We start from the raw sequence: 16,098 nt of genomic DNA on the forward strand, positions 1-16,098 counted from the left end.
TGACCTCCGTCCTGTGTCACTGCCTAGGGCGGCTCACTCTCCCTCTCCCCCGCACTCAGGCTCTCAGTCTTTCCCGTAGGTTTGCATTTTGCTTAAACTGTTCAAGGACAGGTCCCAGGCCTGAGAGATTGCTCTCTAAGGAATGTCCCAGCAGCAGATTCCTCTTCTGTGAAACCTCAGTTGGTGGTCTGATGCGTTGATGCCTGAGGATGCACAGGGCACTTGTTAATTCCGCAGGGATTTATTTAGGTCTTACTGACCTTCAGATTAAAGTTACATTTTCTTTGTTCTCCCTTAAATCCCTCTCTCTCTCTCTCTCTCTCTCTCTCTCTCTCTCTCTCTCTCTTTTCAGTACTGGGGATGGAACCCAGGGGTATTCTATCTACGAGCTGCACCCCTAGCCCTATTTTCTATTCTTTATTTTGAAACAGGCTCTCACTGAGTTGCAGAGGGCCTCACTAAGTAGCTGAGGCTGTCCGCGAACCGCGATCCTCCTGTCTCGGCCTCCCGGATGCTGGGATTACAAGTGTGCGCCACCACGCCCGGCTCTTTATTTTGAAACAGGGTTTTATTACTTTGATGAGAGTGTCACTGCTTGCTGAGGCTGTCTTCAAACCTGCGATCCTTCTTTCACATTCTCCCAAGTACTAGAATGACAGGTGTGTCCCACTGAAATGGGGTTTCTTGAGAAGAAACATGGCATTTCCTTAAGATGAAAGGGAGTTTCTTGAGAAGAAACTCGGCGTTTCCTTACTGTATTCTTGTCTGCGATGAGCGAAGAATGACACTCAATGAGCGAAGAATGACACTCGCAGGCAGCAGGAAGGGGAGTAAAAGGTTTACTGGAAGCAACAGGGAATAGGAAAAAGTGGCCAAATACCCCTAAGATCTATCAGGGCTCTGGTGTCCAGCAGCTGCCTTCAGGTCACTACCTGAGTGTATCCCGGGCCAAGTGCCTTCAGTTGTAAGCTGCTTTCTCCCCAGAGTCCACACGATCTGCCAGAAAAGGAATAGGGGAAGTGGCAGAACACCCCTAGGGGCTATTGGGGCTCTGGTGTCCAGCAGCTGCCTTCAGGACAATACTTGAGGGTAGCCCAAGACAAATCCCTTCAGCTGCAAGCTGCTTTCTCCCAGAGTCCACGTGATATGCCAGAAAAGAAGTGCAGGTCACCCCTAGGGGCCCCGGTCGACCTTGATGTCCAGTCGAGTGTAGCCCGGGCCAAGTGCCTTCAATTACACCCCACCTTCTCTCAAAGCTAACGTGACCTGCGAGAGAGAGAGAGAGAGAGAGAGAGAGAGAGAGAGAGAGAGAGAGTGTGAGAGAAAGCTCCCCAACGGGGAATGGTTCCCAGAGTGGGTAACTGTCCTGGTGACTGGTCTAGGGGTTTATATATGTCTGCATGTCCTCTGTTGGTTGGAGTCTGGGAAGCAGTTCTTAAAATTTGCATAGGGTATTTGCATGTCCTTGAGGGGTTTCCTTCTTTCATTAGAGGTATCAGACTTGCTCCAGGGATGTCTCCTGGGTTTGTTGATTAGTAAACAGATGGTTTTGTGAAGCTTTGGTCATTCTTATCTCTGAAACTTGGAAGGGCTGGTCTCTTTTTAGGAGCCTTGGAAGTCAATTAGTATTCCTCACCCCTCAGGAAATTAAGTTTTTCTACTGAGGCCTCTTCCCTATCTGCCTACTTCCCTTCTACCTCCTCACCACCATGCCCCACTAAAACTAAATGTTGGGAGGTGACCCCCAGAGAGACACCAGACTCCAAAGTACCAAAGCGGTTGCTCTACTTACTGGGCAGCTGGAGGAAGCAGTACCCACCAAAATGCCACCCTGAGCCTCAGTTTCAGCCGCCTTTAAATCCCTTGGTACAGCCGGGCGTGGTGGCGCACGCTTGTCATCCCCGCGCTTGGGAGGCAGAGACAGGAGGATCGCGCAGGTTCGAAGCCAGCCGCGCGCGCTGGCTTAGGAGATCCTGTTTCCAAATAAAAAAGTATAAAAAAATAGGTCTGGGAGTGTAGCCCGGAGGTAGAAGGGCTTCCAGGAACCCCAGTACCACCAAAAAACTAAAAAATAAAAAAATAATAAAATAAAAATTCCTTGGTACAGAGTTGGGGGTACGGAAAAGTCAGGTTTTAATAGTTATAAAATCATTACATCCTTGGACGAACACCAGGTGTTCACTTGGAACAGACAACATATTTTACTCAGATGCTCTCTGTGGCCAAGACAGCTTCCTCATTCCAGGCAACAGAGAAGATTACAGAAACAGATAATAGCAGTTAAAATTCCTTTACATCCAAGTTTAGTTACAGGATGCGCTTGCCTAAGGCTTCTGCCTAAGGGACACGCTGCCTCATAAGGACATTAGACGCTTGAGCTAAGCTCCCTATCTAATTTTATTTATTTGAAACTGTCTCAGTAATTTGCCAAACCTAGACTCAAAACTGTGATTCTCCTGTCTCAACATCCCTAGCATTGGGATTATAGGAGTTCACCACTGCACCTGCATCCTCCAGTGCTATATATTTGTGTGTGTGTGGAACTGGGGGTGCAATAAGGGGTATTCTTCCTTTGAGTTATATCTCCCCAGCCCCATTTAATTCTTTTATTTTGAAACAGGATAAGCCAGGTATAGTGGCACACGCTTGTAATCCCAGCATTCGGGAGGCTGAGACAGGAGGATCACGGTTTGCCTCAGCTACTTAGTGAGTTCCTTTGCAACTCGGTAAGATCCTGTTTCAAAATAAAGAATAAAAAATAGGGCTGGGAGTATAGCTTGGAGGTAGAATGCCCCTGGGTTCCATCACAGTACCGCAAATAAATATATAAAATAAGAAATAGGCGGGGCGTGGTGTCGCACGCTTGCGATCCCCAGGCTTGGGAGGCGGAGACAGGAGGATGGCACAGGTCTGAAGCCAGCCACGCTGGCTTAGGAGACCCTGTTTCCAAATAAAAAAGTATAAAATAGGTCTGGGAGTGTAGCCCGGAGGTAGAAGGGCTTCCAGGAACCCCAGTACCACCAAAATAAATAAATAAATAAAATAAAATAAGAAATAAAATTGGGCTGGGATGTAGCTTGGAAGTAGAATACCTCTGGGTTCAAAAAGTGGGAGGGGAACTGGGTTTAGCTCAGAGGTAGAACACCCTGAGTGTTCAATTTTCGGTACCAAAGGTAGAGCCCCAGCCCTTTGCCTTTTTTTTTTTTTTTTTTTTTTTTTTTGCGGGTCTGGGGATGGAACCCAGGGGCATTCGACCTCTGAGCTACACCCCCTGCCCCTATTTTTATTCTTTATTTTTTAACCGAGTCTCACTGAGTTGCGAAGGGCCTCACTAAGTAGCTGAGGCTGCCCCTGAACTGCGATCTCCAGTCTCAGCCTCCCGAATGCTGGAATTATAAACGTGCACCACCACACCAGGCTTCATTTTTTATTTTGAAACAAAGTCTCTCTAGGTTGCTGACAGTCCTGAATCTGGAATCCTTCTGTCCCAGCTGTTTTTTGTTTGTTTGTTTTGTTTTTGCATAATTGGAGATTGAACTCAGGGACATTCTATGTCCAAGCTGCACCTCCAGACCTATTTTTCATTCTTTCTTTCTTTCTTTCTTTCTTTCTTTCTTTCTTTCTTTCTTTCTTTCTTTCTTTCTTTCTTTATTTTGGTGGTACTGGGGTTCCTGGAAGCCCTTCTACCTCCAGGCTACACTCCCAGACCTCCTGCTCTTGGAAACCAGGAAGCGTAGCGGGCACCTGTCAAGAAAGATGAAGGCCTGTAGATACAGTGTGGGGTGGGCGGGTACAGGAGGAGACAGCCAGGCCCGCAGGAGCCCGGTAGCCAGGGCAGAAGGCTTCCTGGCCGGGTGGATGGGAGCTGCGGGGTGCAAATGCTTACTAGGCCGAACGAAACTGAAGCACTGGACGAATAAATTTTCCCTCAATATTTTTTTTAAGGTTGGTAGCAGTAGTCTTTACTTATTTTAATGTTGGGGATTGAACCCAGGGGGGTTCTTTTAACTACACTTCCAGCCCTTTTCATTTTTTAAAAAAGATTTATAACAAAGTCTTGCTAATTTGATGAGGTCTCTCTACTTTGTTGAGGCTGGACATGAACCTGCAATCCTCTTGTCTCAGCCTCCCAAATACTTTTTTGTGTGTGGTGGTACTGGACATGAAACCCAGGGATATTCTACCTCCGAGCTATATCTCCAGCCCTATTTCTTATTCTTTATTTTGAAACAGGGTCTCAGCCGGGCGTGGTGGCGCATGCTTGTAATCCCCGCGCTTGGGAGGCTGAGACAGGAGGATCGCACAGGTTCAAAGCCAGCCTCAGCTACTCAGTGAGGCTCTCAGCAACTTAGTGAGACCCTGTTTCCAAATAAAATATAAAATAGGGTTGGGAGTATAGAAAGCCTCTGGGTTCTACCCCCAGTACCACACACACCAAAAAAAAAACAAAAACAAAAAAAAAAACAGGATCTCACTGAAACAGGGTCTCACTGAGTTGCAAAGGCCTCACTAAGTAGCTGAGGCTGACTGCAAATCAGATCCACCTGTCTCAGCCTCCCAAATGCTGGGATTACAAAATAGAACTGGGGGTTTAGCTCAGAGGTAGAATGCCTCTAGTTCAATCCCCAATACCTATAAGAAATTAAATTAGCCGGGCATGGTGGCACATGCTTGTGATCCCCACACTTGGGTGGCAGAGACAGGAAGATGGTGTGGGTTTGAAGCCAGCCTCGCTGGCTTAAGAGACCCTGTTTCCAAAATAAAAATATAAAATAGGTCTGGGAATGTAACCCGGAGGTAGAAGGGTTTCATCCTCAGTACCACCAAAAAAAAAAAAAAAAAAAAAAAAAAAAAATATATATATATATATATATATATATATATATATATATATTAAAATGGAGAGCCGGGCTTGGTGGTACACGCTTGTAATCTCAGCATTCAGGAGGCTGAGACCGGAGGATCACTGTTCCCAGATAGCCTCAGCTATTTAGTGATGCCCTCTGCAACTTAGTGAGACCCTGTTTCAAAATAAAGAATCTAGCCAGGCGTGGTGGCGCACACTTGTAATCCCCGCGCTTGGGAGGCTGAGACAGGAGGATCGCACAGGTTCAAAGCCAGCCTCAGCTACTTAGTGAGGCTCTCAGCAATTTAGTGAGACCGTGTTTTCAAATAAAGTATAAAATAAGTATGGGAGTATAACCCGGAGGTAGAAAAGCCCCTGGGTTCCACCCCCAGTACCACAAAATAATAATAATAATAGATAAGTCTGGGGTATAGTTTGGAGGTAGAATGCCCTTGGATTCCATCCGTAGTACCGCGAAAAAAGAAAAAACGGGCTAGGGGTGTAGTTTGGAGGTAGAATGCCCCTGGGTTCAAACACAGAAAAAAAATTGAAATTGGGGCTACCCAGTGCTGCCCAGGGCAGCCTTGAATTCCTCTGCCTCAGCCTCCAGGGCAGCTGGACCTACAGCAGACGTGGCATCACGGAGCCCAGCCCAAGCCTTCCTGCTTAGATTTTTTTTTTTTTTTTTTTTTTTTTTTTTTGTGGTACAGGGGTTCCTGGAAGCACTTCTACCTCCAGGCTACACTCCCAGACCTATTTTTTTATATTTTTATTTGGAAACAGGGTCTCTTAAACCAGCGCGGCTGGCTTCCTCCTGTCTCCGCCTCCCACGCGCGGGGATTACAAGCGTGCGCCACTACGCCGGGCTAGATGTTCTTAGGCCGGCAGCTGCGCTGGCTCCATATGCCAAGCTCTCAAATGGCTGTGTCAGTGACATTTTCCCCAGCAGTGACTGAGAGTTCTTGTTGCTCCACATTTTCAAAAGTATTTAATAGCGTCAGATGTTTTAGTTTTTAATAATCTGATAGGTGTGAAATGATAGGCTTAATTACTATTGACTTTAAGCATCTTTTCAAGGTTTTTTTTGTGTGTATATAGTACTGGGGATGGAACCCAGGAGCCTTCTACCTCCAAGCTACACCCCCGGTCTTATTTTTTATTCTTTATTTTGAAACAGGGTCTCACTGAGTTGCAAAGGGCCTCACTAAGTAGCTGAGGCTGTCCGTGAACTCACATCCTCCTGTCTCAGCCTCCCAATGCTGGGATTACAAATGTGTCTGGCTGGGCTCCTTTTTTTTTTTTTTTTTTTTTTCCTGTACTGGGAATGGAATGGAACCCAGAGGCATTTGACCTCCAAGCTACACCCCTAGCCCTATTTTCCATTCTTTATTTTGAAACAAGTTCTCACTGAGTTGTAAAGGGCCTCACTAAGTAGCTGAGGCCGTCCTTGAACCGAGAACCTCCTGTCTCAGCCTCCCGAATGCTGGGATTACAAGCATGAGCCACCACGCCTGGCCTTCTAGGCACTTCTTAACAACGTTTTTGCAGATGACTTTCAAGATTTGACTCTCCTGCAGCATTTATTGGGAGATGTTCGGGGGTAAGTCCTCAGAATGAAGCGCGCCAGGGGTCAAGTTGTGACACTCGGGTACCAGCTCATCACAGCTGCTCATGATGAACACACAGCGCATAGAGATTGATGATGTTCTGATTCTCAAGGAGATCAAAGGATGCCCACGGAGGGATGGACACAAGTGCTTGAATGCCAAGCGCTCTTCCCAGTCACTGGCAAGGCTCTCGTAGAATTCTCCATATTCCTGGTTTCTGGTCCAAATGGGCTTCGTCTTTTTCAGTTCTTCCTCATGGATGTATTTCTCCTTGATCTTCTTGGTTTTCTCTTTTTTTTTTTTTTTTTTTTCTTTTTTCTGCATCTGGGGATGAAACCCAGGGACATTCAACCTCTGAGCTCCACCCCCTGCCCTATCTTTTATTCTTTATTTTGAAATAGGGTCTCACTAAGTTAGAGAGGGCCGCGAACCGCGATCCTCCTGTCTCAGCCTCCCAAATGCTGGGATTACAAGTGTGCGGCACCACACCCGGCTCCCCAAGCCCTTTTCAATTTTATTTCAAAATGGGGTCACCATAGGTTGTTGAAGAGAGTCTCACTAAATTGCTGACAGTGTCCTGGAACCTGTGATCCTCCTGTCTCAGCCTCCCAAGCACTGAGATTACAGACATGCGCCACTATGCCCAGCCTGCCACTGTTTTTGAGAAAGGGTCTTCACTGCTGCCCAGACTGACCTTGAACTGAAGGCTGAAGTCCTTGAGTGCTGGGATTATAGCCAAAAGATTCTTTTGCCTTTTGTTTTGGTTACCAGCATTATTCACTGTCATATTTTTGGCTTGAAACATCCTCTGTGCAATCCCTTCATCTAGCAGATGCTAGTCCTGTTTCCTGTAAAAAAAAAAAAAAATCTAAATTATTTTTATGTTCCTTATTGCAACACTGAATATTGAACCCAGGGCTTCACACTTGTGCAAATTCTATCTCCATTTGTTCAATGATTGATTGATTGATTGATTGATACTAGGAATTAAACCCAGGGGCATCCTACCTCTGAGCTACACCCCAGCCCATTTTATTTAATTGATTAATTAATTTATTTATTTTTCAGAAGTGGGGATTGAACACGGGCATTCTACCTCTGAGCTACACTCCCAGCCCTATTTTTTTAAATTCTTTTTTGTTGTTGTTGCAGTACTGGGGATTGAACTCACAGCATTCTACCTTCAAGCTGCACGCCCAGCCCTATTTTTTATTCTTTATTTTGAAACAGGGTCTCACTAAGTTGTGGAGGGCCTCACTAAGTAGCTGAGGCTGTTTGCGAACCGCAATCCTCCGGTCTCAGCCTCCCGAATGCTGGGATTACAAGCGTGCGCCAACACGCCTGGCTTTCTTTTTATATTTTATTTGGAAACAGGTCTCACTAAGTTGCTGAGAGCTTCACAAAGTTGCTGAGGCTGGTTTTGAACCTGTGCAATCCTCCTGTATTAGCCTCCCTAGTGCTGGGATTACAAGCGTGCACCACCATGCCTGGCTTTTATTCTTTATTTTGAAACAGGGTCTCACTGAGTTGCAAAAGGCCTCACTAAGTAGCTGAGGCTGTCCTCAAACCACGATACTCCTGTCTCAGCCTCCCAAATGCTGGGATTACAAGTGTGGGTTACCATGCCCAGCTAACCCAGGGAGGTTCTACCTGTGAGCTACACCCCCAGTCTTTTTTTTTTTTAATTATTTTCTGGTGCTGAGGATTAAACCCAGACACACGCTACCTCTGAGCTACACTCCCAGCCTATTTTTATTTTTTATTTGGAAACAGATTCTCACTAAATTGCTGAGGCTGGTTTGAACCTTTCTCAACCTCCCAAGTACTGTAATTACAGGTGTGAGCCAATACGCCTAGCTCCTATTTTTTATTTTGAAACAAGTTCTCAGTAAATTGTAGAGGACCTCAGTAAATTACCTAGGCTGCGATCCTCCTGTCTCAGCCTTCCAAGTACTGGGATTACAGGCACCTCTATGCCTTCTGCTCAGGCTTAGTGACCCATGTGGAGGCCACATTGGACCCGTGTATGCTCAAGTCATAGAGCATCTATTTAGGAGCATTGTAGATTTAATCTTATTCTGGAGTCCATAATCAGCAAGTCAACATTTCTAGGGGCTTAAAATCCATCCATTCTGTCAAGCCGGGCATGGTGGCGCATTCTTGTAATCCCAGCATTTGGGAGGCTGAGACAGGAGGATCAAGGTTCTTGGACATCCTCAGCTTCTTAGGTCATTTGCAACTCTGGGAGACCCTGTTTCAAAATAAAGAATAAAAAAATAGGGCAGGGTGTGTCACTTGGAGGTAGAATGCCCCTGGGTTCCATCCCCAGTACTTCAAAAATAAATAAGTAAAATAAATAAATCAAAATAAAAATCCGTTCTGTCTTGTATCCTTGAGATTGTCCCAGGGCCATCTGGACTCCCTGGAGTTGCTGGCAAGAGGACCGCAGGGAACTCCAGGCCAGTCCAGGTTGACAGGCCCGAGGATATCAGCGTGGTTTCCTGTGATGTCTTCCACGCATGGGTCAGCCAACCACAGTCTGTTCCATGGGCGTCTCACGAAGTCCTTAAATGGAACTGTTTGGTTCTTCCAGGAGCCTGGGAGGAAAACAGTGAGGAGGAGTGCGGAAGAAAGACTCAGGCGAAAAAGGGAGCGGAAGTGAGTGATGCCGAGGGAGGAGAAGGCAAATAGCGGCAGCAGGAGGAGCGGAAAAACTGGGAGTGGGAGGAGGGAGGCAAGGCAGAAAGGCAGGGCGCTGCTCGTGATGGCATTGACCCGAGTTCCCGGTTAACATTTACAACGAGCCATCAAATATGCTTAAGGAAGTAAGGTAGGAAGCTTTAATTAGTGATAAAGCCTACTGTGCCTGGGCCGCATCCCTGGGAAGAGCTGAGAACTATCTTCCCACGCTGCAGAAGCAACATGGTCCATGGCCAGAGTTGAGAGGTGAGTAGAACTAGGTGGTTTTGCCCTCACTTCCATCCCCAATACCCTCAGAGGATCCCCTCCATCGAAAGGTTAAGACAGCGGGCGTGGTGGCGCACGCTTGTAATCCCCGCGCTTGGGAGGCCGAGACAGGAGAATCGCACGGGTTCGAAGCCAGCCTCAGCTACTTAGTGAGGCTCTCAGCAACTTAGTGAGACCCTGTTTCCAAATAAAATATAAAAAAGGTCTGGGATTATAGCCCGGAGGTAGAAATCCTCCATGTTCCACCCCCAGTACCAACAAAAATAAAAAATAAAAAAAAAAGTAATCCCTGCGCTTGGAAGGCTGAGACAGGAGGATCGCACAGGTTCGAAGCCAGCCTCAGCTACTTAGTGAGGCTCTCAGCAACTTAGTGAGACCCTGTTTCCAAATAAAATATAAAAAAGGTCTGGGAGTATAGCCCGGAGGTAGAAAGCCTCTGGGTTCCACCCCCAGTACCACCAAAAAAAAAAAAAGAAAGGTTAAGACAGCAGCAGCAGCACCGGGCGTGGTGGCGCACACTTGTAATCCTAGCACTTTGGAGGCTGAGACCAGGAGGATCGCCAGGTTCAAAGCCAGCCTCAGCTACTGAGTGAGGCTCTCAGCAACTTGGTGAGACCCTGTTTCAAAATAAAATATAAAATAGATTTGAGAGTGTAGCCTGGAGGTAGAAAGTCCCTGGGTTCCACCCCCAGTAACACACACACACACACACACACACACACACACACACACACACACAGAGCAGCCACTCCGAGGCCAGTTCATTTTTCCACTTTCTTTCTTGGAAGCTTCTTCCTTTCATATGGTTTGTTTCCATCTCTCAGCCTCGTGGGCTCTGGATACACCACTATTCTGAATTTTTCACATCTGTCATGAAGATAAGAACTTTTCCCTGGGATTTTCACTAGAGCGCTACAAAGATCAAATCAGCTCTCATAAAATAGCTTTGGTGCCGGGCGTGGTGGCACACGCTTGTAATCACAGCATTCGGGAAGCTGAGACTGGAGGATTGTGGTTCACGGACAGCCTCAGCTACTTAGTGAGGCCCTCTGCAACTCAGTGAGACCTGGTTTCAAAATAAGGAATAAAAAATATGGCAGGGGGTGTAGTTCGGAGGTCAAATGCCCCTGGGTTACATCCCCAGACCCGCAAAATAGAAAAAAGAATAAAAATGTTGGGTGTGGTGGCGCATGCTTGTAATCCCAGCATTTGGGAGTCTGAGACAGAAGGATCATGGTTCGAGGACAGCCTCAACTACTCAGTGAGGCCCTTTGCAACTCAGTGAGACCCTCTTTCAAAATAAAGATTAAAAAGTAGAGCAGGGGGTGAGCTCAGAGGTCAACTGCCCCTGGGTTCCACCCTAGACCCACAAAAAAAATTTTTTAAAAATAGGGGAGGGGGTGTAGCTCGGAGGTCAAATGCCCCTGGCTTCCATCCTCAGACCCCCCCCCCCAAAAAAAATTAAAAGAGCTGAGAGTGTTTCTCAGCAGTAGAGCACCCCTGTGTTCAATTTCCAATTTCCAGTACTGAAAGGAAAGAAAAAGGTTTTGTTACTGCAAACCACAATGTGAGTATTCATAGAGATGGCTAGAACCCAGGATTCCAGGATTAACTTGCTTTTCACAACACACAAGCTTTCTGTTCCTCTGTGATTGTCAGAGAGGGTGCTGTTACTCTGTTCAGATTTCTCCAGCTTCGGGGCCAGCAGGAAACACTCGGGGGACTGAGAAGGAAACTGCTGACCAGCGATGGTGGGGCTGTGCAGAGGCTCTGTCCTCCGGTGGCTCTCCTTTTCTGCCTGTGGACAGTGATTCACCTTGAGCTCTTTTTCATGCAGGTGGTGGTGCCTGGTCAAACTTCCCAGAAGCTAAGGATTCAGACTCAAGCCGGGCGTGGTGACACATGCTTCTAATGCCAGCATTCAGGAGGCTGAGACCAGAGGATGTGGTTCAAGGACAGCCTCAGCTACTTAGTGAGGCCCTTCGCAACTTAGTGAGACCCTGTTTCAAAATTAAGAATAAAAAAATAGGGCCAGGGGTGTAGCTCGGAGGTCAAATGCCCCTGGGTTCCATCCCAGACCCACAATCAATCAATCAATCAATCAATAAACAAACAAACAAATAAATAAATAAATAAAAGGATTCAAGCTCTGTTTACACACTTAGAAAGAGTCCACTTCAGCTCAGAACAAAGGTCAAATGCCTCTGTGGGTTCAATCCCCAGTACTATAAAAATAAAAAATAAAAAAGAACCCAAATCTACATAGCTAAATGGTGACTAAGAAAATAGCATTCAAGAAGGTGGGTGTGGTGTCACACCCCAGAAATCCCAGTACTTGGGAGCCTGAAACCAGAGCATCACAAATTCAAGGTTCACACATGGTAATTTAGCAAGATTCTGTTTTTTTTTTTTTTTTTTTTTTTGTAGTACTGGGAATTGAACCTAGGGGAATTCTACCTCTGAACTACATCCCCAGAACCTTTTTAAAAATTTATTATTTATTTAGTGGTGCTGGGTATGGAATCTAGAGGTTTCTTCTACCTTTGGGCTACAATTCCAGACCTATTTTCTATTTTATTTGGAAACAGGGTCTCACTAAGTTGCTGAGAGCCTCACTCAGTAGCTGAGGCTGGCTTTGAACCTGCGCGATCCTCCAGTCTCAGCCTCCCAAGCGCGGGGATTACAAACTTGCGCCACCACGCCCCGCCTTATTTTTTTATTTGAAACGGGGTCTCACTACAGTGGCTGAGGCCGTCCGTGAGCCACTAACTTCTTATCCCAGCCTCCCAAATACTGGCATTACGGGGTTACGTGCAGCACACCACAACTCCTGGAGTCCCTGTTTCAAAACAAAAAAACATAAAGTAGGTCTAGGTATGTAACTCAGAGGTAGAACATTCCTGGGTTTAATCCCTAGTCCTAAACTTGGAATGTGGTAGTACAGGCTTGTAATCCTAGTAATTTGGAGGCAGGGATAGGAGGATCTCAGGTTCAAGGACCACCTCAGCAAGTAGTGAGACTCAACAACCTAGTGAGACCCTGTTTCAAAATAAAAATAAAATAGGGCTGAGGGAGCCAGGTGAGGTAGTATATGCTTGTAATCCTAGTACTTGGGAGGCTGAGACTGGAGGATCACAGGTCTATAGCCAGTCTCAGCTACTTAGTGAGGCCCTTTGCAACTTAGTGAGACGCTGTTTCAAAATAAAAAATTAAAAAGCCAGGCATGGTGGCGTATGCTTGTAATCCCCTAGTTTGGGAGGCAGAGACAAGAGGATCGCACTGGTTTGAAGCTGTTAAGTTGGGTCCTGCACTCATGTGACTTTGTGTCACATGACCTCTGCAGGGCAAGGGAGGGGCTGAAACCCCCGCGAGAATTGGGCATTCCCGCGAGTAAACCCTCCTCTCGCGAGATGCATACCTTGAAAAGGAGAGCCCGCGTCCTCAAGCTTTGGACAGGCGCGCGGGCCCCACGGTGCCTCGCCCTGATCCCCGGGAGAGCCGTGCCATTAAAACTTTACATGCCACGTGTACCGGACCTCTCTCGTGTTTTTCACACTCCGCCGTACGCACATTATTTTTATTTTACTCGCATTTAATTTTTTATTTTACTTATCATTTGGTGCCGAAACCCGGGAGAACTCTTGGGTCCCTCCCCATTTTTTCTTTTTTTTCGTTTTTTTCCTGTTTTCTCTTTTTATTTTTACTCTCTTTTTGAGCCCCGGACTCTCCGACCCGCCAGCAGCTGACTGCAAGGTCCCACACCAGCGCTCCGCTTGCAGGCGTTGCTCCCACCACTGCCGCCGCTGCCGCCCCGTGCCTGCGTGGACTACCTCCTGCACGGGCCAGGACCTCTGCCTGCCGCTTGGACCTCCTAAAACCGCCGTTCCCGCCTGCCCACGCCGCCCGCCGCTGGAATGGGACCGCGCCGCCCGCAGACTGCGCCACGCCGTGTACCTATGTTTTCTCCGCGCCTGACGTTGCTTAGACCCGCCTGCCGGGGCCGCCTGCCTCCTCCATCTAGGTGGCCGCCACTCTGCTAAACAGCCCCCAGCCCGCCAAGTCCAGCCCGCGCTCCAGCTGGTTCCTCCACTCGGACTCGCGCCCTGGCGCCCTTCACCCTGTGCCTGCCCACCCCTGCTGCCTGGGCCTGGCCATTCCGGTAAGCAGCCACATGGATTACTGGGGGGGGGGGTCGCCAGCTTTGGCCCGCCATCTTGCACACGTGGAATCACTGGGGGGCCGCCATCTTGGCCCCACCATCTTTAACCCCTCCCACCTCATGGCCTCACTGGAGGCCTCGCCATCCTTAACCCCTCCCACCTCATGGCCTCACTGGAGGCCTCGCCATCCTTAACCCCTCCCACCTCATGGCCTCACTGGAGGCCTCGCCATCCTTAACCCCTCCCACCTCATGGCCTCACTGGAGGCCTCGCCATCCTTAACCCCTCCCACCTCATGGCCTCACTGGAGGCCTCACCATCTTTAACCCCTCCCACCTCATGGCCTCACTGGAGGCCTCGCCATCCTTAACCCCTCCCACCTCATGGCCTCACTGGAGGCCTTGCCATCCTTAACCCCTCCCACCTCATGGCCTCACTGGAGGCCTCGCCATCTTTAACCCCTCCCACCTCACAATCTTTAATCCCTCCCACTTTCCACTCCTAACCAATCCTAGGAGTCGGCGGCCATCTTTCCGGCCCGAGCCAGGCAGCTTGGCACTTGCTCTGCCTGCCAACTGCCTGCGCGGGCCAGGACCTCTGCCTGCCGCTTGTACCTCCTAAAGCACCGTTCCAGCTTGGTTCTCCGGTCACCGCCGGGACCTCTGGCCGGTTTGCCCCACCCGCCCCGAGCCAGGCTCACTGGCGGTGCTCCTCGGGGCCCAGCCTCAACGTCTGGCGTGTGCCTGGAAGCCATTTTGTCTCCACGCCGCGGGCCCGGCAAGCCATGCCGCCTGCGCACCCCCACTTATCCCACCTGCGCCAGCCGCCAGTGCCGTCCACACCAGCTACCGGCATCCACGCGCCCCAGCTCCACCACGCTCCCAGCAGCTTCTCAGCGCTTCTGTCGCAGCCAGCGCTGGCTGGCAACACTTCACTCCGGTAAACTGCCTCCTTCCCTTGGTTAGCGGGTTCCGGACTTGGGTCTTCCGGTCCACTGGGACCTAAAAATCCAAGCGCTTGGTGACCCATTGTCCCCCGGTCCACTGGGACCACGCTGCGGATGACCAGGTCATCCTCCGGTTTTGAGAAGGAATGAAGACGTTCTTCCCTATCTCTTAACCTCTGTTTCCGAACGATTGAGCAGGGAAATCGGGGACGCCCATTTCCTGTTCTTCGTTTCCGCCCGCGAACCAATTATGGGGAGTCGAACCTTTATACTAGCAGATGCCCTGAGAGCCTGTCTGCCTTGATACGAGTTGGGAAATAGGTTGCGGTGGCCCAGGAATAGTTAGGAACTTTTATAAGCGGTCTGGTATCCTTCCAAATGCTCTCCCCCATCAGCTTCCATTTATTTTCCCGCCAGCTGCCATTTTGTGATGGCGCATAGTCACTGCCTGGTGATGTCACAGTCGCCATCTTGGCCCGCGCCAGACTGCAATTTTGCTGGGCGGCCCGCGTGGGCGCGCCCTAGGTGCTGTGGGAAACGCCGGGGCTGGGGCGACACCCTCTGCCCGTGAGGAGTCTGCGTTGCCATTCTTGCCAGACACCAGCCCCGGGACGCGCTCTTTGTGAGTATAGGTCCGTCACAGCTGACAGAACCTTAACATAGCATCTAAGTTTTAATTCCAGAGAGAAACAGGCGGAAATGGAGCATACACTCCGACTTTGCCAAAAAGCAGATCCCTGGTAGCTGCCCTTTGGCTGGCGGTGGCGGCTCAGCCCCCTGGAGCGCCACCTACGTGTGGAGGACTGCAACAACAACTACCTCCAGGAGCCTGCCTCAAGTGGGGTAAAGCCACGCCTACCAATCAGACTGCTCGGCGTGTGGCCAGGAGGGCCACTGGAACAGTGCCCTTGGAAAAGGGTGAGCCCCAGGTGCCTCAACACAGGGGGAGCACCTTTCCAGACCAGGCCCCGCCGCTGGCCCTACTCAGCCTGGCTGAAGACTGATGGCTCCTGGATCCCTCAACCTCCATCCTCTTTGCCAGCTCAGGGTAGCTCTCCAGGTACTGAGTAAGCCAGTCTCCTTTTTGGTCGCCTGCTCAATCTCATGATTTGTTTTTTTCTTTAATAGCCCTTGCCTGTTCAAGCCTCCTCAAGCGCACATCACTAAGCTGTCCAGGGTAACCTCCAATTCGCACTGCAGCTATGCACCCACCTGCACCCCCTTCTGGGGGACTGGACTCCCAACTCCTCCCGGCCTGGGGCCCCTGACAACGCCCCTTGACAGCAGGAGGAAGCTAGAGGGTCCAATCGTCATCCATTATCCCTACCATCAAAAGGCCGGAATGTTAAGTTGGGTCCTGCACTCATGTGACTTTGTGTCACATGACCTCTGCAGGGCAAGGGAGGGGCTGAAACCCCCGCGAGAATTGGGCGTTCCCGCGAGTAAACCCTCCTCTCGCGAGATGCATACCTTGAAAAGGAGAGCCCGCGTCCTCAAGCTTTGGACAGGCGCGCGGGCCCCACGGTGCCTCGCCCTGATCCCCGGGAGAGCCGTGCCATTAAAACTTTACAT

Source organism: Muscardinus avellanarius, assembly GCF_963383645.1.
Source record: "Muscardinus avellanarius genome assembly, chromosome: 12".
Taxonomy (NCBI): domain Eukaryota; kingdom Metazoa; phylum Chordata; class Mammalia; order Rodentia; family Gliridae; genus Muscardinus; species Muscardinus avellanarius.